General features: G+C 59.8%; 1 long non-coding RNA gene across 1 annotated transcript; it reads left to right on the top strand.

Moving 5' to 3' along the window:
* Window positions 1-8112: 8112 nt before the first annotated feature.
* Window positions 8113-16244, top strand: LOC309866556. The gene is made up of 5 exons (XR_014312742.1): window positions 8113-8311; window positions 10439-11033; window positions 11842-11934; window positions 12242-15747; window positions 15926-16244. It is a non-coding gene; the product is annotated as an uncharacterized lncRNA (long non-coding RNA).
* The last annotated feature ends 8027 nt before the right edge of the window (window positions 16245-24271 follow it).

The following is a 24271-nucleotide window of genomic DNA, read 5'->3' as shown; positions in this document are numbered from 1 at the left end:
GGACCTAAGGACAATGTAGTTCATCCGATGAAGCCCGGGAATCCAGATCAAGGCTTTACTGTAGCCCCACACCTCCTGAACTGCAGGAAGCAGGGGCCCAAAGAAAGGGGCCTCTGAATTGCCCCATTAACCCGAACCTGCAGATCCCAAGTCCAGCAACCGGTCACATTGAGAACAACCAACCTGGTGTGCCAGGGGGAAACAGGGCACTCAGAATGCCAAGGAAAGTCCCACATTCCCTGCCGGGAGCAGGGGTCTCCTTGTCGTCGTGTAGAGAGCAGAGCATCCTTCTGAGCCGAGGGCGTCCATCCAACAGTGGTCATTCGGGGAAGACTTGATGAGACTTGTGGGGGAAGAAGGCTGAGGCACGTTCTTAGTCCCAATCACATTTACCCACCAGCCAGTCTGCCGGACGCGGGAGCCGAGCTCTGTCCCTCCCGCAGATCTGGAACTTGGGCCCTACGTAGTGTAAGTTTCCACATGTGGATTTCTTGGCTGGAAAATGTCCTCTGATGATTCTCGGAGACACTGGCCACATCTATGGGTGCTTAGAACACTGTGAGTTCAGAGAAATTTCAGACTTCCAAGTCCCATGCTTCCCTGAGGAAGGACCTTGGGGACCCACTTTCCAGCTAGCTTGGCTGTAGGACACGGGCACATGACCACATACCTACCTACCAGATATGTCTCCTGAGGCTCTGATGTGAGAGAGCAAGCTGGGGAGAAGCCTCTGGTGTACCCCGTCTGCGGAGGCAGGTGCCGTCCAGGCATCTGACTGTTGGCGTGAGGGGGCCTCAGGGGTGGCGGCACGTGGGGGCAGCAGAAGAAGAGTTCTGTGGTGTGGCTTTGGTCCCCGATCTGAGAACCTTAGACTCAAGTCTTGGCTTTCTCAACCACTCAGAGGGCAGGACGCCCTGACTCTAGGAACCCCTTTGCTGTGCCGTCAGCCTGGAGTCCTGATGCACACAGTGGTCCGTGCTGACCAGAAGAACCGGGTAACTGCCAGCCTGTTCCGTCCAGCCGCGCGCACCCATGCCACGCAAGCATGGCGAATTTACGTCGTAAGCAGCACATTTCTTTGTTCTATACAGGCCCCCCCACGAGAAGCATGGGTGAGGAGACTGGTCTGTAGGCGTGAATCAATTCCCAGCTGCGGTCTCGGACAGAGCCCTGGCGTCGGTACACTGGCATTTCTTCGGTTTTCAAGCAGAATGCTTGCTGACGTTGACTCGGAACTATGGAGGCAAGAGTGTCTGATAATGTAATTATGATTGTGCCCCTCGGTCACCTTGTATGGTACAAAAAGTAGGTGTCTAGTCCCCACTGAACTTTTGGAGAATGGGTGGGTTTCTCAGCTCGCATGTGGCTATGAAGGAACTGAGGTTTGGAGATCCCAGAAAACGTTTTCACTGTGTCATTTTCAAGTGTTCTTAAATCAAGTCGTTCTGTAAAAATTTCCAAAGAAACTCGGATTCAGTATGAGGATGCAGGAAAGCTCTATGTACCCAAAGTTGAGTCAGAATTGAGTCCAGAATTTCTAGAGGGATTCTTTCTAACTAACAGAAATGACAAGAGAGGGGTTTGAGTTCAAAGACCATAACTCGGCAGGGTTTCTATTGTGGGATTTCCTGCTCAAAGAACACGCCAGAACATATTTTTTCCAGGCTGAATATCAGCATTTTCAATGAGTTTATGTGGTCTAATACTTTAGAACTGGCAAAGTATGTCTGTGTTTGCTCAAACCCGAAGGAAACTTCAAGGACCGCTTAGTTATGCCAACAGGACGCAGGCTTTAGGGCAACACATGCTTCAGAACGGGAGCCGTCCCCCAAGCCCCCCGAGCACCTGGCCGTGGGGAATAACGGACAAGGGGAGTTTGCAGACGTTGGGGCGCCCGGACGGGAGAATGGAGTCTCCATGACCCTCAGGGAGCGGCGCTGGCTCACACTCCTCAAGGGACACCGTTTGCTGATCTCCACGTGTGCACTTTTTCCAGCAGGTGTGCACGCGCGTGTGTCTGCACCATCAGCCCCTGGCTCTGCACACGGCGTGTGTTCGCGGTGGTTCAGTGTATCCCGTAACCCCGGGTTGTGTGGTTCTCAGGGGCCGCGCCCGGAGCCGACAGACGTGTGTGTGTGTATTTCGTGCATGCAGGACCGTCCCACGGTGTTGGGCACTGAGAAGTGACGTGTGTGGGAAGAAGTGGGTGCCCGTGTGTGTACACGCGGTGGGTGTTCGGGGCTGGCATGTAGCCGACTCCACCGTGGTTCCAGATCCTTCCTCTGGGGAGAGTAAGTCCTCTTTGTCTTTGGGAAATCATCTCTGCCTCAAATGCCGTTGTTTTGATGAGTTTCTTATTCCGAACCGTGGTGGCTGGTATTATCCGGCCGCAGAACTGGGGTGCGTGGGCCAGGCCAGCACCATGACGAGTGAGCAAGTTCCCGACCTCGTGATTGTTTCAGAGGTGAGCGCCTGCCCCGTATCGGGCCGACAGAGTCCTCGCCGAGGTGTTTCAGCTCCTGGCAAAGGCCCTCTCTGTCCTGCGAGGTGTGGGTGGTGTGAGCCCACAGGTGCCTGTGGCCACGCGGCCTGCCACCCGGGACAGCGTGGCCCGCAGCTGCGTCAGCTGCGGTCTGCTGAGCACCTAGTAAGCACCAGGCACTGTTCTAGACGCTGTGACGCCTCATCTTTTTAGTCTAGGCACCGACGGGATGAGGCAGCTTTTCGCGTATGCAGACACCGAGAGCTCCCAAACGAGATCATCTCCGCGGTGCAGCAGGGACTCGGTGGCGACGCCGCCTCGCTGAGCCGAGCAGAGAGAGCGCGACGGAGGGAAGGACTGGGCTGGGATGTGAGGAGCCGAGACGCCGAGAAACAAAGCACAGATGCCAGCCGCCTAAAGGGTGTGCAGGGCCCGAGCGCCACTGTTTGCCCGTCGGGGCTCTGAATGAGCCCACACGGAGCTGTGGCAGGCGTGGGCGGAGACCTGGGACTCTCAGCGCCCCGGGAGAGGTTCCACGAAGGAACGGTTCTGCCTGTGGGATGTGCGACACAGCCGCCGCTGGCCGCCGGGGCTGCTGGACGTCAGCGTGCGTCCAACACGCCGGGAGCCGAGCCCTGAGCTTCGTCTCATCCTCACCCACGCGGAGGAAGTGGGTGTAGGTGGAGCTGTGTGGGCCGGCACTGACCGGGGTCCCGGCTGACGCCGGCCTCAGAGCCGTCCACGGCGGAACACGAAAGGCTGGAAATCGGTTCTCACAACCCAAGAGGCTGGAAACACAGCAGGGAGCAGCGGTAAGGAGAAGGCCCAGAAGGTGAACAAAAACGGGAACGCAAGGCCCTGGCTCAGAAAACAGGGCACGAGCAGGAAAGTCCAAACCTGGGGGAACTAAGAGAAAAATGCGCTCATGATAAGGAAGGTAAAGCGCCAGCAAGCCTCGCGAGCAGAAAGGCGCAAAGCACAAATACGCAACATTAGAAGCAAGAATTGAAAAATCGTCGTAGACAGAGGAAATTAGACAAGTTTTAAGGGAGTGTTTACTTACCTCTATGCAGGCAAATATGAAAAATGGACTACTTTCTGGGAAAGGGGAAATTTCAATCTCAGCTCAGGTCTGATCTCAAGGTTGTGAGTTCGAGCCCCACGTTGGGCTTTGTGCTGGGTGTGGAGCCTGCTTTAAACAATGTTTTAATGAACTTGGAATTGAGGAAAAAGCTAAAGTCACAGATATTTCCTCAATAGGACAAAACCCCATCTCGAGCCAGAAGTAGCATCATTCTTCACGAGAAACGGATTGACACACACGAGGTCCAGAACCACCACGAAAGCCCACCATCAGCATTGCCACTGGAGAGTCTTTCCGCATCGCTCAACAATAAGACAAGACACCAAGGTGCAAAGGTCATAAAGAAAGAGGCAAAACGGTCATTTTCCAAGCGCTCTGCTTACATAACTGGAAAACCCAAGGAATCAACGGAGAAAAGCTCCTAGCAGCAGGAAGAATCCGGGGAGGCTGCTGATTTCCAATCAGTATTAAAAAATCGGTAACTTTCTGAAATAAAATAGCCCTTCACGAGTTAATATAATGCACAGAAACAGGGGGAAAGTTGCATAATCTCACTCCTACCTAATGAATCACGTGGAAGCAGGTACTCTCTGTTCACTGGCCAGACGGATGAAGTCAAAACACGGACAGCCGTTAAACGCGCAGGGAAACAGACATTGTTAGAATAAAATCGGTGCAACTTCTCTTGGGGGCAGCTGAACACTCTCTAGCATCATAGACACGATCCTACTCTTTGACCGGCCACATCTAGACCCCTCGAGGTGTTTACCTAACACATAACTTTCATGTGCACAGACACGGGTTTACAAGGGAGTTTCGGGCAGCCTGCTTTGAAACAGCAGGATGCGTCAAATGAGGAAAGTCTAGCAGGAGGGAATGATGATGTATTTTCAGAATGGAATGCGATAGGGTTGTTTAAAGGAATCTCTAAGTGCCGAGAGGGAAGAAAGTCCACTATTAGGATTAAGCCCACAAGACACTGAGCAAGGCCCACAGTAGGCTCCCAGTTACGCCAGGAAGATGGGGCTGTATTAACAATGATCTCTGGAGGATAAAGCCGGTAAAACCAGGAGTCCCGGCAAGAAGAAAGCCCCGTTCTTTCCTCAGGTTTCAGCTGAGACGACCGTGTCGATCTGTGGGGGCCCCGCACTCACCCGGTCACCCGTGTGCTTGTGGGGTCCACTAGCACGTCCTGAGCCTCCTTCCTGCCTTTTCCCCTCGTCACCCGCGTCAGGTGGCGGGCCGGACCCCGAGGAGACAGCAGGAAACAAAGCACAAGAGTTCTGGATTCTTCCTCCGCAAAGCCTCGACTGTCCAGGCCAGGGCTGTGCTACTCAGTGTGGTCCGCAGACCTGCCTTGGAGGCCGGCCCTGCGTGTCAGCCAAGTGCCCAGGGTGCCCTTCGCCGGGTTTGCGAGCACCGCTGTAAGGACCGTTCCCAAATACCGCCCTCTCGCCGGTTCAAGTTCGGTGTCTGGACTAGCGGAGAGAGGGGTCTCGGAGCTCTCCGGGGACCCGCCGCGCACCTCCAGGGGTGTGGGGGACGGAGGGCTCTGCCCACAGTCCAAATTGTACTCTAACTTCACCTTAATTTTGGTCCTGCCTTTTCTCGCAGGAGTTAACCAGAGGAGCTGGCTGTGCTGTTGCTACGGCAACGGGTCTGACAGCGCTTCCGTCTCCAGAGCCCGCTGCCTGGTCTCCCTGCCTCCCGCCAAGCCTGCTTTCTGCGGCTCAGAGCTGAAACCAGACGCGGCCACGGGGCCACCGCAGGTCCCGCGCGGTGCTGCAGGTGCGCTGACTGCCCACTCGGCCGTCACTCAGGACGGCAGGTTACGCTGAACGGGGCCCCGGATCCAGAACGCAGTCACCCCTTCCCACGGAGAGGATAGCTTTGAAAATCGTGCCTTTTCTAGTTTAAAATTTCTGTAGTATTTTTTTTTATTGTATAGAGTAAAAAAAATACAAAATGCAAACGAGCGAGGAAAAAAATACACAAACTCTCCCAATTCATTTTCCTGATACGGATTTAACACTCCTCCTATGTTCCTTACCTTTCCCACTCGGCAAGCCTTTGGGTCACTCACTTGTGTATCCACCACCCACCACCCACCACCCACCCGCGCTTCCCCCATCCATCCGTTGAGTCTTCTACCCGTTGTCCATCCATCTGTCTCTGTCTGTCTATCATCCATCTGTCTAATCATCTATCTATCTTACAGGTTTTAACCTTCCCAATGTGGGGCAGGTTAAGCAGTCTCCGGAAGCCTCTTTATTTACATCGGGTGCTGGGCCTTGAATGCCGCAGAGCAGGCTGCTGGGGAGAGAGCTGAAAGGAGGGGAAATAGGGGGTAGCAAGACCCAGCTGGGACCTGGCTCCTGCGGCCCACCCCAACTGGAGACACACAAGGAAGCGGATCCTGGGAAATGTCATGCAGCCTAGCCACGCGGACACATCACAAAGCCGCCCTTCTTCCCCTACAGATGGGGAAACTGAGCCTCAGAGAGGCTGATGAACATACGCAGGCCCACATGGCCAGCAAGGGTCACTCAGTGACAGTCTGAGCTCATCTCAGGCTCTACTGCACAGACCGTGGGAGGCCAGTGGTAGCACCAGCCTCAGATCGGGGGGGGGGGGGCGGGGAGGTCCCGGAGCCCTTTCAGAGCAGGGGGTCTGGTATTGTGCAGACGCAGATACACACTGTCCTGTGAGTTAACCTCTACAAGCCTCAGTTTTCCAATATGCAAAATGGGTTAAAAGTGGGTAGTACCTACTTCACACTGTTTTTGCAAGGATTCAGGGAGGCGCCCCAAGGACTTGAGAGCCCAGTCACAGTCTGTGATTCAAGAGCTGTGCTGACGCACGGCACTCACTCTTGAGTGAAAAGCGGTCTCGGCTGGATGAAGGGGAAGGGGTCATCATTACCCACCCCAGGACACCGGTCGGCCCAAGGCCACCAAGATGGAGTGAGGTGACCTAAGGATCCCTATGTAGAGCCAGGTGGGCCTTGGCTCCGTCCGGGGGGCTGCAGAGTCAGGGCACTGATGTGGCTGAGGGGGGCACGGGTCACGCCCCGGGAACTGAGACCCCCTTAGGAGGTGTCACCCCCACCCCAGTACCCTCCCCCAGCCAGCAATGGCTTTCAGAGGAGGGTCTTTAAGGCACGGATCCTGCCTGCCTGTGGCCCCCGGGCAGGAGGACGGCCTAGGAGCAGGGAAAATGGTGCACCAGCGGTGGGGCCGGGCCGGGGCGCTGGTTTCCCCGAGGCCGCTGCTAAACTTGCATCCGGCCTCTTGGCGAGCTCCGTCTGTGTTTGTCAGAGGCGGAATCCGGGGCTGATGAGACTCACCTGCCCGCCCGGGGGGACGCCCGGCTGGGGCATGGGGAGGAGACACAGGACACGGACAGCGACCCTCATGCCTGGCCACCGCCTCTCTGTCCCCACGCAGAGCTGTGAGGCCTCCATGCCAGGTGCCCGACCCTGACTGTGGGGCCAGAGGGCGCACGTGCGGCGGCTGCCTTGGAGCCGCTGCCTGACAACGGTCTCCCGGGCTGGGGCAATGCCAGCCTTTCATCCCTAGCTCCTGCTGAATTTAACATGGGGGGGTGGGATTCACCACTGGGGCTGGGGGGCCCCAGGGTCCTTGTCTACTTGTTCAGGGAATCGGCTATTTTCTGGGGCCAGGGTGGAGCCCTGACTCAGTGGAAGTCAGGCTGGAGGCTTATGGGGCGCCTGCTCTGTGCACGGCCCTGCGCGAGGCCGGGGAGCACAGGACCTGTCAATCCAGAGGACTTCAGAACCCAGGGTTGCCACCGTTCGAGGACCAGGAAATCAGTTTGGCGATCCCAGGCCAGACCAGCCTGACTTCCCCCAGCCCTGGGGCCCAGATGTTGTCCCAGCTCCAGGCTCCGTCACCCTGAGGACCCGAGGCCCATGCTACCAGGAGGCGCCAGCATCTTCATCTGTACAAGGGGAACCCCAATACCGGCCCCGCCATGCCGCTGTGCGGAACACACCAGACCCATGAGCAGGGAAAGGCCTCGCAGGCTGTGTGGTCCCGTGGGCATGCCGGCCCCCCCTCAGTCATCCAGAATGAGTATGTCCAGCACCAGGCACACCAATGCCCCCTGCCCCACATCCTCTGCGTCCAAGCAGAGACCAGGCTCCCCGAGTCTAAGGCTACAACTTCTCCTGCACATGTCCTCTCTTTTTATTTCCAACCCCAAGGCCATTATTCCACGTTCACCATTTCTCGGTTCCACCTAACGTCTCCGGTGTCCGGGGCCACCTTTCCTTTTCTTCCCGTGTCCTGCTCGCGGACCCTAGCCCTCAGCGCCGGCCAGTCCTCGGGGGGTGGGGGGAGGAACACACCTGCTCCGGGGCTTTGAAGCCCAGACACCTGGCAGAGCCGGTGAACGCCCACAGCCACACCCCCTCCCGCCCCTGCAGACCCTGGGCCCTGCTCCTGCCCCAGGGGCGTGACCCCTCATTTCGTCAGCCAATCACCTATGTCCACGCCCCTTTAGGGCTCGGCTTAGGCCCGTGAGATGTGGCGGGAAGGCTGCAGGTGAGGACCCCGGCTCGGGGCTGTGTGCTTGCAGGTGTGCGCTCGACGGCGGGGACAGGACGGATCCGCCGAGAGCTCGTGAGGGCAGCGAGAGCAGGAAGAACCTGGGCCCGTGATAATGCTGAGCCGCTGAGCTGATCACACCTGGAGCCGCCCTACCTGGCCCTGCTGGGATCACAGGTGGGTGACTCGTTCTGGGCGGGGTTTCTGCTGCTTGTGGCCACAGGTAGCCCCGCTGCTGACCACACCAGGACAGCCTCTACCGGCGAGACAGGTGGCCTGGCCCAAGCAGAGCTGCCTCGGGGACACGTCTGGCAGGGGGACAGCTGCTTCTGCAAGGATTTGTGTGCTGGTGCTGGCCTGTGTAGGCTTGTCGTGGGGGCCTAGAGAAGGGGGGGTTCGGGGTGGGGGCAGACACGGGGAAGCCAGGGCAGGCCGCAGTGCCCCTCCACCTCCCCCACTCTTGATCTGCTCTAAGGAATGGGTTGTGAGTCTGGCCGGGGGAGGGTGGGGCCGAGAGTCGGAGGGGTCCCAACCCCCCATGCTTGCCCATGCAGGAGTCACAGGAGCTCTGGTGTGCCCGGCTGCCCCAGCACCAGAAGGGGGCGGCGCCGGGCTCAAGCAAGCACACACCCCGGGGCAGGGGGGCGGCATCCCCAGGGAGAGTCAGCAGCCTTGTTTGCCGGCTGTCACCTGCAGTCCACTGGGGCTCCAGAGGGCGTTCCGTGTTTGCTTCCCCCGTCCCCAGCCCGACAGCCGCGTTCAGATGCAGTGGGAGTGCAGCCCTGGAGTCAGGGACTGGGGCACCTGCAGCGGCCTTCTGTTGCCATAGCAACGAGGTAGGGAACACTGCCCCGCAGCTCAGGGCCTGATTCGACCACAGGACCAGCCTGCTTTCCCCGTCATCAGGGCTCTGGGGGTTGGAATGTCCTGGGATGTCTGAGCCGGAACTGAAGTGAGTGGGATAGTAGAGGTGTGACCACAGGGTGTTGTCCCCTGTCCACCCTCCTGTATACCTGCTACCGCCAGCCACAAACGGGCCATGCCTGTCCCCTTGTGAATCGCAGCAGCCAGAAACACGGACACACGGACCTTAGGGAACACGACGTTCGCTCTGGAGCACTCTTCAGTGTGAGCGGACCACGGGCTTGGGTGTCCCAGTCATCCCGGCTGCGTAACAGAATCCCGCGGCCTGCGTGGCTTAGACAACCAGCCCTTGTCTCCCACAGTTCTGGGGGCTGGGCATCCAGGCTCGGGGTGCTGGCTGATTCGGTTTCCCGCGAGGCCCCTGGCTTGTGGACGGGCTCCTGGCACCCTGCGCTCGCTCATGTGGCCTTTCCTCCGAGGTGTGCAGGAGGAAGGAAGCTCTCCGTGTCTCTTCGCATAAGGGCGCTGCTGCCATCACGGGGTCTCCCCCCTCATGACCCCAGCGCCCCCCTCTTCCCTCCCAGGGGCCACATGTGCCCATGCCTTCCCGTTCGGGGGCTCTGACTGTGGATTTGGGGTGGCCACGGATGTTTAGTCCATAACACAGGGAAGAAGCGGGACGTGGCCCTTTAGTACCTACCAGGAAGCATTCTTACTTCATCCATTCGTTGGTTCATTCATTCGTCTAACGATGTTTGCAAGTGCTACACACGACTCCACAACCGAGGACACAGCAGTGACCATGACTCCCACGCCGGGAGTCCTTCTGGCTTCTGAGCAACCCGAAGCTGGTGCGGACCGCTCCTGTCCCTTTGTGATGACAGGTCTCTGGGGTGGTGGAGTCCTCCCCTCACCCCCGCCCCCACCCAGCAGGCCCGGTTCCTTCTGGTTTCCCTCTTGGCCGCTTCCCCCCGCGGCAAATTTCACTCCCTCTTGGTTCTTATCGAATTGGCCGTGACGTGTCGTCTGGGTGGGCCGACGATTAAAGCTCTTCATTTCTGGGGGAAAAAGATACGCACACCATGAAGCTTGCCTTTTGGTGGCAAGGAGAGAACACTGGCAAGTGAGCGAGTGACCGTACGATCAGTGAAAGGCAGGTAGAGCCAAAAAGGCGGAAAGCCGGGAGGTGGGAAGGGGGCTAGAGAGGACGTGGTTGCTCGGAGAGTCGCCTCCCCCACCACGGCTTCCTGCCCGCTTCTGACCCCTCCGGAGAGACTGGGATCCCTTGTCGGCACGTTCGGGCTCCGGGATTTTGCCAAAACTTCCTTAGCCTGTCCGGAACTCTAACATCCCCATGATGTCTTCTCTCTTCTCTCCTGCTGTGGGGCCAGACGTCGGTCACCCCGGCCTCCCCTGCTCACCCTATTTCCTTTCACGCAGACGTTTCCCCGGACAAACCCTAGCTCCGGAGCTTGCAGGACGGGGGCGACACAGATCCGAAGAGGTTAGAGACCGAGCCGTGCGGACCGCCAAGGGGAAATGTTGCAGGCTGAGGGAACAGAGGCTGCGTGCGTCCCGAGGCTTGGGCCTGGTGGTGCTCGATCCGGGATGGGGTTTTACCCAGTTTCCTCGGAGGTGGTTAGCCTGTCTCACGGACGCTGGGGGGAGACACAAGTCTCTTGGGTCAGAGACGATGGACTTTAGTACCCTCATGGCCCAGCAATGCATTCAAAGGGAGACTCTCTCCCCCTCCTGCTGGGAGGGTCCGGGAAGCCGTGTTACACAGGACGAGGATGGGGGGGGCCGCCCCAGCAAGGGCAGGAACCAGGTAACTTGGGAGCTTGAGGACACAGAGAGAATACCCCCTGCCTCCGACCAATCACCCCGCATCTCACGGGAAGCTTGTCTCTGGCAGCACCCCAGACTTCCCCAGGTCTGACTACGCATCCCACGAAGGGCCAGATGCCGCTGCCCTGTGGGTCCTGGAGAGAACCCACCCCCTTGTCTGCTGGCCTCCAAAGCAAGCCTGACCACGGTGAGCCTTCCGGGAGTCGGGAGGGGTGGGGACAACCTGGGAAGAGCACGTGGTGGCAGCTCTCACCAGCACCACCGTGACCAGCCCCACCCCCACTGACTACCGGTGCTCGCCCTGCTGCTGCGGTCCAGCTTGCCACCGTGTTAGGAGAGCCATTTGCTCACGCGGCGTGTGCCCCTGCTGGGAGCTGCTCTCTCGTTATTAGCTAATTTGCTGTGCTGTAACCGAGCCCTTCTCATCTATAACCATGGCAACAATGCGCAGCCCTGTGCATGCCTTTATTTTGGACTCTGGAAGCCCGAACCCGGTCTATTTCTGTCTCTGGGCTTCGGGGAGGCACGGGGCCGGGGCTGGGGGACCCACTGGGGCCCGTGGTTGGGTGACTTCAAACGGAGAACTTCTCTTCTGGGGCCTCCGGGTCCCTAACCGTGGGGCACGGGCGTGAGGGTCCCGGCCTTGGAGGACCCTCCCGACGGTGTGTGTCCGCGAGTGGGAGACCGGCGTGTGCCCAGGCTCCAGGGGCCGCGCTCCACTGAGGCCGTGAGTGGCTGTGCGCGTGGGGATGCGGGCGGTGACGTGCGGCTGCTGCGGCTGATGGGCCCCTCTCTGCTAATTTGTGTCCTCACTATATAATTATCCTGTGAAATTCCCTGACTGAAGACACTTTTTTTTTTTTTTTTTTAAATATCCTTCCCCGACTCCCACCACTCATCGCCCAGATTCGTGAATGGGGAAGGTGGGCGCTGGCAGCTTCTGGCGGGGAGCGAGGGATGTTATGCAACCTACATCCTTCTCTGAATTTCCTCAGTGCTGCCCCCGCCCTGGGACTCAGGAAGAAGGAAGGGATTTTGTGGATTTTGACTCCTCTGGGCCTCAGTCTTCCCATCTGTCTAGTGGGGAGGTGAGCATCTTCTTGAAGGGGTGGTGTGGGAAGTCCGTCCCGGGTGAGGTCTGACGGCAGGACGTGGGAGCAGAAATGACTTTCTCCCGGCCGGGATGATCTCGGGGGGGGGGTGTGTGTGGGGTGCCTTCCCTCCCCCCAGCCTCAGCTCCCGGTCTCTGAGTGGGGTCGGCGATAGACACCTTGCAGGGGTGTGGTGGGGGTTAAGCGGGACTCTGCTGACCGGTGCCCGGCTCACGTCGGTGCTCCGTGATGGGCATTGACGGTGATCATCGGGCGAAGGCACCGTGTCCCGTTGCTCCCGCAGGGTCCCGCGTAGAACGGGGCGTGGGTCCCAGCGGCTGTGGGTGGGGCCGCCCCGTCTGGGAGATGTGGTCTGAGCGGGCGACGCACGGACCTGTCAGCTCCGTTCAGAGCACTTCTCGGAGCTCCCCAGAGGCAGAAGCAGATGCCGCATCGATGAGCCACATTCCCCTGACGGGCTCCTGACATTTCCTGCCTGCCCTCCCCGGCCCGACCGGGTCAGCGGTCAGACTGAGTCACAGCCGCTCCCCGTGGCTCCCGGTGGCTCCCCCCACCCCCCGCCCCGGGCACAGGTGGGTCGCGGCTCTGCTGCGTCCAGCTGATGACGGGGCCTCTGCCTCTATATTCCCACTTAAAAACCTCCGAGTTTGTGTCTGATTAACCTGCTTGCGGTTGGTGTTCTTGTATGACGGAGACTCTTGGGGTGCTGTGACCTCACTGATCTCGTGGCCCCTGTCGACGGATGAACGTGGATGTTTATTTGAACCGGATGAAGGTCTGGAGTGACAGTGCCGTCCCCCCTGGATTTTCAGGGTTCCCTTGAGTGGGCATCGGGGCATTTGCACCTGACCGCTGAAGTCAGCGAGTTTTACAAGGGGAGGTTGAAAGCCTGAGTCCTGGCTGGGTGTCCTTCCCGGCCGGGACCAGAGAGGACAGACACCCACAGGCTCTCACTGCCAGGGAAGGTGTGTGGAGACACAGACTCGTTCTGCCGGTGGGAGGGGCGGTGTCTCAGCAAAGGGGTCGAATCCCAGCTCTGCCATCAACTGGCTGTGTGACCTTGAGTGAGTTACCGTACCTCTCTGAGCCTCCGCTCCCTTACCTGTAGGAGAGGGACTCCGCATCCTTCCTGTAACTGCAAGAGGGCTCCATTCTGTGCGATCGAGCCTGCAGGGTGCCCCAAGTGCTGAGCAGTAGCCCCAGGGCTCCGAAAACAGGGCACGAGGAGCATGACGGGGAGAGGCCGTGTGTGAGGCCGGCGGGGAGCCTGAGGGTGTGAGCGAGGGTGTGTCCTCCGTCCGTGGGGTCACAGGTGTCCAGCCTCTGGTGCTGACTCTGCCTGCTGCTGACCAGCGAGACGACCCTGGGTGGGTTCCTGCTGTTCTCCGGGTCCCAGAGCTCAGCTGGCCGCCTCCACGCCAGGTGCACGCATGTCCATGGGGCTGGACATGCTTCTGTCGGGCCCGTCCCTGCCGACCCTTCTGTCCTTGTGCAGAGGGCCATGGTGTCCGGGAGGGAAGGTGACAGGGCCGCCCCCTTTCCATCCCCTGGCTCCAGGAGGAGGCTGCATTTCTGAGCCAATGGGGCACAAGAGACCACTGGACCCCATCTGGCTGTCCCTGACAGAGTCATTCCTGGGGTCACACTGACCTCAGAGCCCGGAGCCCCGGGTCTGCCTGGATCTGCCCCTGGGCCTGGGGTTTGGCTTTCAGATTCCCCGTTTTGGTTGGGCGCATCGTCCTTCCTAGCTCTTCTGGGATGGCAGCTGGCTGGTGCCACCGGTGTCCCCGTCCCTCTCCCGGCCGGATGTCCCCGCAATCCCTTCTGGAGTCAGCTGGGGTGTCTCTGCGTCCCCAGACGCCACTCTGGGGGAGAGGTGACCTCTCTGTCCGGGATGCTCCCCACTTTCCCTCCTTGGCCTTTTGGCTGCGGTTGCCAAGGCCTTGCACGCCCCACCCCCAAGCCCCACCTTGACCTGAGCCCCCAGGGCCCCTGGGGTGGACGAGGACACAGTGGCCACTGGCCCCGCACTGTCTTTGGTGTTGGGGTTTTCCCTTCGCTCCAGGTCAGCCTGAGGCTGAACAACACTGTCCCTTCCCGCCCCTCCCCCAGCTGTTCTGAGCTGGGGCACGTGGCCCCCATAATGTGCTCTGCCCCTGCCAGCACCTGTGGCAGGAGGAGGTCAGAGGGCGTGGGGCTGGGTGTGGAGGCCGCATTTCCCTTGCAGGGCGGAGTCCGACAGTCACACTTAGCCTGGGGCTGTCCTTGGGCTCATACAGGGGTTCCCAACAAAGCACCTGCTTCTCAGGGTGCACTGACAGCAGTGCGGCTGGCCTCCAGGGGAGCCCTCTGTGCAGGTGCAAACACGTGCAGCGGGCTTCCCTGCCACCCCCACCCCAAAGCTGGCGGGAGCAGGTGCCAAATCCCAAGGCAGGCCAGGAGCTCACTAACCATGCAGGTGTTAGTCGGGGACAGACAGTCATTGGCAGTGAGGACAGGAGCGAGGTCCCTAACCCCCGTCCAGACCTCTGGCACGCGCTGGGGCACTAAGTGTTCCAAGGGGCCGACAGCAGCCTCTTTCTGGAGAGCCATCCAGTCCACCCCTGCTTGGCTGCCCTTCCAGGTCCAGGGCCTCGGGCTGGCTCCTTGGACACTGGGCTGGGCAGGTGGGTGACTGTGCTGGGATGCACCGTTGCGGTGGGTCCGCCGTCCCCTCTCTGAACTGCCGCTTGGACCCAGGGCCGGTAGAAAAGAAGAAATTCGATGATCCGTGAGATAGTGGAAATTAATAGCGGTCATTAATAGGCAAGAGCCCAGAGACTGTGGGAACAGAGTCGGGCGATCAAGTCAGAAACGTGTCCGTTTGGTGAGCTGTGTTCCCGAAACCGTCGGCTTCGAGAAGACGCAAGGAGCCCTCTGTCCGTGGAAGAGGACCAGCGTGGGGGGCCCTTGATGCTGAGCCTGGCCTGCCTGTCTCCTGCTGTGCCGTCTTTGGCGGCTCCCCGCACGCCCCTGAGCCTGTTTCTCCATCTGTAAGACGGGAGAGAAATCCCGGTGGGCCGAGTGCTCGAGGACTCAGCCAGGGGATGCGTGGGGAGGGAGGGGGGACCCCGGAGCCCGGCTGCCCGAGTTCCGTTCCGGAACGTCACCTGTTGGCGGTGTGACCTCGGGGCAAGTCCCACAGCCCTCATCTGTAGAATGGGGCTGAGGTGACGGGGCTCACCTCAGAGGCTGTAGCGAAGATGGGAGACACCAGGGTCGGCGCTCTGCCCACGAAGGAGCTTTTGCGAATCACACGATGCGCGACGGTAACACGGATCAGGTGCGTGCCGCGACAAGGTGCTGTTCCCAGCGCTTCCCGGGTGTTCGCCCCTCGACAGCCTGCAGAGGGAGGGGCTGTCGTCCGTGTCTTGCCCGTCGGAGGAGCAGGTGCGGAGGTGGGTGGCGGAGTGGGGCGCACCGTGACGTTACCAGGAGCCCGAGCCCGCGTCGCCGGCCGCCACCCCGCGTGAGCCGTCCCCCAGCCCGCCCTGCCATGGACACACACCCCCGGCCTGTCTGGAGACAAGGAGCCCCCACCCGGCTTTTCTGAGGGACGCAACCCTTCCCAGCCCAGGACGGCCCCCCGTCATCCAAACCTGCTCTTTGCCCTCGTCCCATATGTGGCTTCCGGAGACCACCAGCCAGGCCTCAGCCGCGAATTTCCGTGGATGAGAGCCTCCGGGCAGAGGAGCTGGGACGTGGGTCGGGGCACAGAGGGTGAGATGGCCTCGGACCTATAGGCATAGGGTGAGTTTTTGGGGCTGGGGGTGTGCGTGGGGGGTGGGGAGGTAAGCAGGGCCCAGCAGGCCGTTCCCAACCCTACACGCATGTGGGGTGTAAGCGGTGCTGTAAGAGGGCTAAGGCTGGGAGCCACTCCCGAGATCCCGACTGCCGGGATGGTGGGATTTTTGAACGATTTCGGTAGATTCTAACGCCGCGTGGACGCCCGGTGACCTGGGAGAGCGTCGGAGAAAGTGGGAACCGCGTTCCAGACACGGGGCTTGCGTTGGACGCTTCATTCATTCCCCGTGAGAGTAAGAATCCAGCTCCTCAGTCCCACGGGCCCATGTCAAGCGGTCAGCGGCCACGCGTGGCTGGCGACCACTGTCCCGGAGGCGCAGACCACGCGCAGCACGGCCATCATCTCGGAAAGCTCGAACGCACGGGACCGGCCCATCGTGAACTCCCGCTGGCTGGGTGAGGAGCCGGCCAGGCCTTGGAGAAGTTCTGCTTGTCATAGGGCGGAGGTGAGCCAGCCCGACGGACCCCGGGGGGGATGCTGAGGGGGCTGTTCTGAGGGCCTGGGCAGAGCGGGGAGCCCTGAGCCCCGAGGCAGAGAGTTTGGGCTGGATCCGGGGAAGGGGGTGGAGAGAATGCAGAGAGGGCAGGTGGGAGGGACTCTGCGGTGGCCAGGAGGGGGCGGGGGTGCGGGGGCTGCTCTGCGGGGTCTGGGGCCTGCGGTGCCTCCCTGACCGCGGTTTGGGTCCCGGCGACGTGGGCATATCTCGAGACATTTTTGGTTATCATGACGCAGGTGTGGGATGGTGGGCGCTCCTGGCTTCTCACGGTGGAGGCAAACAGCCAGACAGACGCCCACGATGAGGAACTCCCCGGCCCCGCCGTGCTCTCCGTGTGGAGGCTGAGCAGCCCGGGTCTCCGGGGAGGGCGAGGGCCAGTGTGGCCGGGGAGGTAGCGGCCCTGGAGGGAGGGGCGGGTGCACAGGATGGAGCTGCAGACCCCGTGAGCGCGCTGGGGGAGATCTCCTGCACCCAGCAACCGTCACACCCCGGAGCTCAGGGAAGACGACAGGGAGCTTCCAGACACATCTGTGGCCTCAGGCCGTGTGGAGTCCCCCGCTGCTCAGTGGGAGTCAGAGCTGAGCCGGGCGGATGGTGAGGAGGACCCCACGCCTTTGCCAGACTCTTCAAGCGCTGAGTCCCTGCAGACCCGGCCTCTGTGGCCCCTGTGGGGTCCCAGCCTCCCTGCATCTGTAGACGGTTGCCTCACAGCTTTGCTGTCCCACAGCCCAGATGTCACCCCTGTAGCCACACGTGCCGGAGCCTCGGCTCGTTCGTGAGAGATGTCCGCAGGATGCTCGTGACCCAAGCCACACTCCCCCGGGTGTGGCCCTTTGGCCATGGGAGAGAAAGGTGGGGGAGGGTCCTGTCCTCCCCCGCGGATGCCCCCCTCCACCACATCCCCCGGGCATGCACGGAGGTGCCGTGGCCAAGTGCTGTGCTCAGGATGGCTTCGGTGACTGGGAGGGGGGCCGTGAGCAGTGCCGTCCACTTTGAAGGCTGTGCGCGGGGGTTGGATGGGACCCTCCCGAAACCCACGTCTTCCTGAACCTTGGAGTGTGATCTGATATGGAAATGGGAGCTTTGCGGTGTCCTCAGTTCAAGATCTCCAGGGGAGACCCCCTAGATTTAGGGATGACCTTTGACCCAGGGAGACGCCCTTACAAGTTGGGGAGAGGCAGAGGGACCCCCCGGTGAGGAGTCCACAGGAGGACGGAGACAGTCTGGAGGGACAGGGCTGCAAGCTGGGGCAGGCTGGAGCCACCGGAAGCTGGAGAGGGAAGGAAGGGGTCTCCCCAGAGGCCTCACAGGGATCACGCCCCCGACACCTGCTCTCAGACCTCCAGCCTCCAGCCTGAGAGCGTGTTCCTGCTGTCCCCGAGCTCCCTGGTGGGAAAGGCGCGGTCACGGCAGCCCCCGGACCCCCGGGCAGACCCCCATGTTTACATGCTCAGTGAGCATGACCCGGACACAGTTGTCTGTCGGGCGTCCTGGGGTTCACCATGTGGTGACAAAGGAAGGCAGGAGGCAGGAGGAGGGGGAGGTCTTGCTGTCTCTGTCGCTGGCCGCTGGTGGACGGAGGCCAGGAGGGAAGGCAGGGTCCCTGCAGCCGGGAACCGTCCCGTGGCAGACGGAGGTTTGCTGCGGCTCCTGGTTCTCAGGATCTGTTGGAACGTTGGTTCGGACACCCCTTCCTGCTGGTGCCGGTGCTCTACGGACCCCTGACTCAGTCTTGCTACAACCCTGGGGTAACCCCGTTGCTCTAGTGAGGACACGGAGGCCTGGAGAGGTTCCCTAAGACTCACAGCTCGCAGGGGGCAAACCTGGGGAGGATCCAGAAAGGCCGGCCCAGAAGGCTGCTGGGTCCGGTGCACGTGGGCGGGTGACTGAGGCCGCATTCCGGAGCGCTGAGAGGGGGTGGCCTTCTGCTGGCTCGGGGCCTCGGGGCTGAGGACATGCGAAGGCAGGTGCTGGTCAAGAGCCGTGGAGCGATGACCTCTTGATGAAGCCATTTTGGGGTGCCCCAGACCTGCCGCGCGAGACTCCGGGGCCTCCTTGCGGACGCCTCAGGGGTAAAGACCCCCGACTTGGGGTGGACCCCATGCCCCAGAAACCAGGGCCACTGGGACCTCACACAGGACACGGCGGTCTGACCATCCGTTCCCTGTCCAGACCCTCCAGCTGCAGACGTCCCCAGAAGTCAGTCATCAGCGGCCAGGACGGTCACCCTGCCCCTCCTCCGCTATCTGTCAGGGCGGGCGACGGAAGCTTCTGGACCGGCGTGCTGGGACAGCCGGGCTTGCGTGCAGAGAGCAGCTGAGCGGTGGGTGTGCACTTCCCAGGGGAACCGCCCTCCCCCGCCCTTCCTGGAGAGGCTGCCGGGACATAGTGTCTCTCAGGCTGGGGGCCGCAGAGGGGACCCGCCAGACACCGACTCGGCCGCTCTGAGCGAGGCCTCGCAGGGTCCAGAAGGCTGGGGTCAAACCGCCATGATTTGACGGATCACCTCTCACCTGTGATTCCGAGGACACCCCTGGTGTGACACCCCCCGTTTCTAGGGGCTGAGGGCCTCAGGCAGGGGCACATAGTTAGGGCTCAGGGCACATGACGGACAGTGCCATATGCGAGGCCAAGGGCCTCAGTGGGGGTGGGGAGGACGGTGGCCCCCGGGGGGTCGGGCTCAGACTGCCTCCGACACGGCTTCCCAGACAGGGCGTCCTGTGACAATGGCTAGGACCGTGATGGCAGGGGGCCCGGCGGCTCGCGGTCCCAGGGGGGCCAGATTCTTGGCAGCTGGGCCTTGTTGCCCTGTTTCTTCAAGTCCTTTGGGCCCCTGGGGGCCTTGGCTCCCTCAGTGAGGGGCGCAGGCCTCTGGTAACGGTGCGGCAGCCTCTCAGGGGTGAGGTCTGAATCAAGATGAGCCAGAGGCCGGGGGTCAGTGGCCAGTGGACCACACGTGCCCCGGGGCACTGGGCACTGCTTGGTGTAGCAAACGTACTCTCGGCTTCCTGTCTGCCTGCCTCTCTCTGGGGAAAGGAGCTGTCAAGTGGGGGATGCTCGCTGTGTCTTCAGAGAGAGCTCCGCCCTCCGCATACTTCTACTCTGTCCTGCTCTCAAAGGGCAGGTATCTTCAGGACCTGCTCCCATGCTTAAAAGACGTCCTTAGTTACAAAGGAAAGAAAGCACGGGAAAAGCCCCTTCAGAGTGGAAGGGAAGTGTGTGTAACGTGGGGTCACCGTGCTGGCCACCTGAGCCAGGCATGGTCTAACCTCCTCAGGCGGGAGCCCAGGCCTTTCGTGATCTGACCTGCATCTCTCTCAGCAGCCTGCTGTCTCCCAAGCGGTACTGGGTTTATTACTGGGTTATGCATTTTTGAATGATTGGTTACCTTGTTTTTGCTCGTGCTGCTGCCTTTGCCTAGAATTCTCTTCCCTTTCCGTCTGACGACCCTTTCTCGTCCTCTGAGGTTGACTTACAGGAAGCGAAAGGATGTCAGCCTTAGGGTCTCTCCTGCACAGCCCCTTCTGAGCACCCCCAACGCTGCAAGGGACCCTAGCAATGTGTTTATAGGACAATGAATTTTTTTTAGAAATTTGCCAAAGTAAGATATTTTGTCTGCACTTGGCCGAGCCCCGCAGCTCTTCCTGCTCTGATGCCCTTTGGTCACATGGACTCTTGTGTCCGTGGCATTGGAGACATACCTGACACTTTCCTACTGCAGTAGGGCCCCTCGCCCTGCACCTGAGGGTCAGGACAGTGAGGGGCAGCAGGGACATTCGCAGATGCCCCACCCACCCACCCATGGAGCCAGCTCCCGAAGCCGGAACCTCGCTGGCAGGACCACAGGTGTCCTTAGTGCATGTCCTGTGGCCGGAGCCCCAGAAGGCACGGACCACGCCCTGCAGTGTGGTCCCACGGTGTTTTAAGGACTGTACACATCCGTTCTGGGTTGTAGGAGGAGCTCAGACACGGATACAAAATCTGAAAGTTCATTTAGAAAGTTACTATTTTTTTTTTTAAGGGTGAGAGAGAATTTTTTTTTTTAAAGATTTTATTTATTTATTTGAGAGAGAGACAGTGAGAGAGAACATGAGCGAGGAGAAGGTCAGAGGGAGAAGCAGACTCCCCGTGGAGCTGGGAGCCCGATGTGGGACTCAATCCTGGGACTCCGGGATCATGACCTGAGCTGAATGCAGTCGTCCAACCAACTGAGCCATCCAGGCGCCCTCATTTAGAAAGTTATTGAGGCTCAAGTACACCGTTTTAACAGCAGCCAGAGAGATATTTTGGAAAGTTTCTGCAAACAAATGAGAAATCACAGGCTACTGATTTGCACGCGTACAAAAGTGTCTTTCTTCGGCTGCCTTTCGGTTTACTAATGGAAGCACAGGAGAGGAGTCAAATAAAAATGAATGGAATAGAAAACAGAAGCTTTAAAGATGGGCAGCAAAACGGACAGGACCTAGGCTGCGGGGAGGGTGAATGACACCCTTGAGAAGAAGGGTGACGCCTTCCATGAGTTGGTTCTTGGGTGCTTTGGTCATTCGGTGAAGGAGGAGGAACCCGCGTGTGAGTGAGCCTGTTTGGAAACGATTGACGTCTCCTGTTAATTCGGAATAAATGCAAGATTGACAAAGACAGCATCAGTGTGTGTCTCCAGCTGAAGGAGCATTGAAGACAAATCCTTGCAAAAAGCACTTTGAAACGCTTTGAAACCTTAGAGTTCACCTAGGAAGGATCCTTGACAGAGGATTGCTAGCAATCCCAATTGCTACCAATTGCTACCCAGTAATCCCAATGGCTTCCCAAATTGGTAGCAATTGTAAAAATTTACTTGTCTTTGGAAGTAATAGGATGTGACATTATCACAACAATTCTTTTCTTCTGAACCTTCACGCTGAAGGGAAGACTGGTTTATCTATATTCTCTCGACCAGAAAAAATTACACGGCCCCCAGCTCCTTGTCAGAGGCAGGGACCATCGAGGATTGGGCAAGCGAAACATAGAAAAGCCTTTTAGGTGCAAGTTGCGTTCTATTAGCAGAAATGTTATGTTCCTTTTGTGATTTTCGCGAAGCTGGTAATGTTTTCCAGCTTTGAAATGCTGTAATTGTTGTGATGTCTTTTCTCATTCTGAATCAACGTTCGATTTTTGTGCTCAATTCTGGCTTCCTATTCTCTTACCTAGAGAAGCTTCGCACTTCCCCCTGCCGGGAGCCCGCACAGCACGTGTGAACATCAGGTCCCACGAGAACGGATTCCGGGCCAACATCCCCCTCTTTGGAGAGCCTCGCTGACTCCCCGTGGACGGAAATGCTGTCTGCTCTGGGCTCCCCCAGGACCGCTGAGGCGCCGCTGTCCGTGCCCCTCACGGGGGCTGTGTTTATGGGGTTCCACCCTCCCCGAGCGGGAGAAGTGTCTCTCGTGGGTCTCGCTAGCAGCACGCGGCGCGGGGCCTGGCCCTGAGCAGATGCTTGGAGATGGGAGAGTCTGGGGCAAGAGAGCCCCTCGAGGAAGCAGTGACAGTCCCTGTGCTCAGAGCATCTGCGCTATGTGCTCCCCGGCCACAGCCCCCATCCCTGTCTTTCCAGGAGCATCTCTGTGATTTCTCTCTTCTCCTCTTGCTCTCTGGAAGAGGCTGTATACTTGTTAGCTGAGATTCAAACGCCTGACTTTTGTTTAAGCTGTATCCCTTCCCAAGGCTTTCAGTGTGACCGCGTGGAGCCTCAGGCAGGTGCAGACCTGTGCGTGGAGAGGTGGGGAGGGCCTCGCCTGTCTTCTACCAGATCCAGGCCCCAGACTTCTGGGATCCACGTGCTGCAGGCCAGCTAGTGTCGGGAAGAGGCAGGCTGGGGGCAGCCAGGGAGAGAAGGACTGTGTGTAGGACATGGAGAGCTGTCCCCAAGTGGCAGGGGCAGTGAAGGGGCCACCAGATGAGCCTGAGGGTGGGGATGGGGGCACCTGCATTTCCGCCTTCCATTTCTTAGTTTCTCTGAAGAGACTGGGAGTCTGGGATAATTTCATCCCTGAGAATATCTGGCTCATTTTTCTCTCTTAAACATGGTGTGGGGCTCTGTTTCCTCTTCCGTAAAATGAGAAGACAATCCTTGCACACAGTGCTGAATGTTGGGGGAAGTTTATCAAATAGTAGACATGAAATTATGTTCAGCAAACACAGTATCAAAGCAGGTGCTCAGCAAACACAGCATCAAAGCAGGTGCTCAGCAAGCACACCATCAAAGTAAGTGCTCGGCAAGCACAGCATCAAAGTAAGTGCTCGGCAAGCACAGCATCAAAGTAAGTGCTCGGCAAGCACAGCATCAAAGCAAGTGCTCGGCAAGCACAGGGTCAAAGCAGGTGCTCAGCAAGCATTTCATCAAAGCAAGTGCTCGGCAAGCACAGGATCAAAGCAGGTGCTCAGCAAGCATTTCATCAAAGCAGGTTCAAGTAAGAAGGCAGATGTAGGGTGGGTGCTCAGCTGACAAGGCGGATGCGGGGCAGGTCCTCAGGCAGGGCGTGTATCTGGTCTGTTGGACGAGCGCTCTCCTGAGTTAGGGGGCCTGCCCCCGAAGGCGGGGCATCTCCCCAGTTTCTGCAGGCAGTCAGAGGGCACGGGCCGTGGCCGGTCTGGAAACGTCCACATGTTCCTGGAGGGGCGTCGTGGAGTTCCTGGGCCAGAGACACCCTTGGAGCCCACCAGGACAGGGGTTCTCCAGCCGCCTTTCCTCCCGGAGCCCCACGCCGTGATCACCCGCTCTGCAGGGGTGGCGCAGGCTGTCCCCCGCCCCGTCCCCAAGGAGCAGCCACGGAACCCGCGTTCCAGTGCGGAAACGCACTCTGGTTTAAATTAGATGGCTTTGGGATCGGAAGGGGGACTGTCACACTGGAGGACGATAATGCGGGGAAACTCATGGAGCCTGACGCTGTCTCTTGGCCTCAGTTTCCCCTCTGTCATTAGGAGGGGCAGGGCGTTGGATCCCCCCAGTTTGGAGGGGGTTTGGCGGTAAAGCCAGAAACACATGGCGCAAGTGCCACCTAGTGGTGAGGAGCGGCTATGGCAGCTGTTTGGGAGAACCGACGACACCCCCCCCACCCTGCCCCAGCTTTCCAGGTGTGGGCAAAGGTGAGGCTGTTTGTAGGGGCCCCCGCCTTCCCGCTAGGGTGCCGCCTCGCCTCTCTGATACAGGGGTTACAGGCATGGTGAGAAATGTGCCCGCTGGTCTGCCACACCCTGTGTGAGCCTGGCCCGCCCCGTCCCCTTGGGCGTCTGCTCCCCATCAACAACCTGCGGGGCTGCACCGAGGGTCTTCGTGGGAGGCCGAAGGAGCCAGGCAGGGGATGCCGTGAAGCCCCGAGATTCTAAGGAAACTGTGGGGGGCAGATATGTGGGGGCAAAGGTCTACGGTCTTAACCGCTTCTTAAAGAGGTCTCCCGGGAGCCCCGGCTCCAGATGAACCCCAAGGGCGCCCAGGGCTCCGGAGTTCTAGAAGCTTTCTCTCCGGAGTGCGCGTGCATTCCAACAACCCAGAAGACCCACGTTAGGCAAATGCACCCAGTTTGCCCGTGACGTGGGGGCCACTAAGGAAGCCGAAGGCAGATGAAACCCCCCTCGCCCCCCGGTAAATGCCAGCGAGTAAGGACACGCAGTTCAGTCCCCAGGGGCCCGAGGTGGGAGCTGGGCTCCGGGACTCTGCAGGCCTCCACCAGCTAGGGGCGCCCCTGATGGGATGGCCACAGTGCCCGGTGATATCCAAGAGGGGCTGACAACGGGCAGGACAGCTGGTCCCCCATCTCGCCCCCTCTAGGCCGTGGGGGATGGGCTCCAGACGCGGGCTCCCCCCAGAGGACGGCTGCCCCCTGAGTGCCCCACTCGGGCCCCTGCTGCAGAGCGCCAGTGGGGGCTGGAGGAGGAGGTGGGAGGCTCGCCCGGGGTGTCTGCTCTGTGGCCGCACCGGGCTCAGCGTTCTACCAGAA

This window comes from Mustela nivalis (genome assembly GCF_964662115.1).
Source record: "Mustela nivalis genome assembly, chromosome: 6".
Classification (NCBI taxonomy): domain Eukaryota; kingdom Metazoa; phylum Chordata; class Mammalia; order Carnivora; family Mustelidae; genus Mustela; species Mustela nivalis.
The sequence above is the reverse complement of the archived record's forward strand: the minus strand, read 5'-3'. Positions and strand labels throughout refer to the sequence as shown.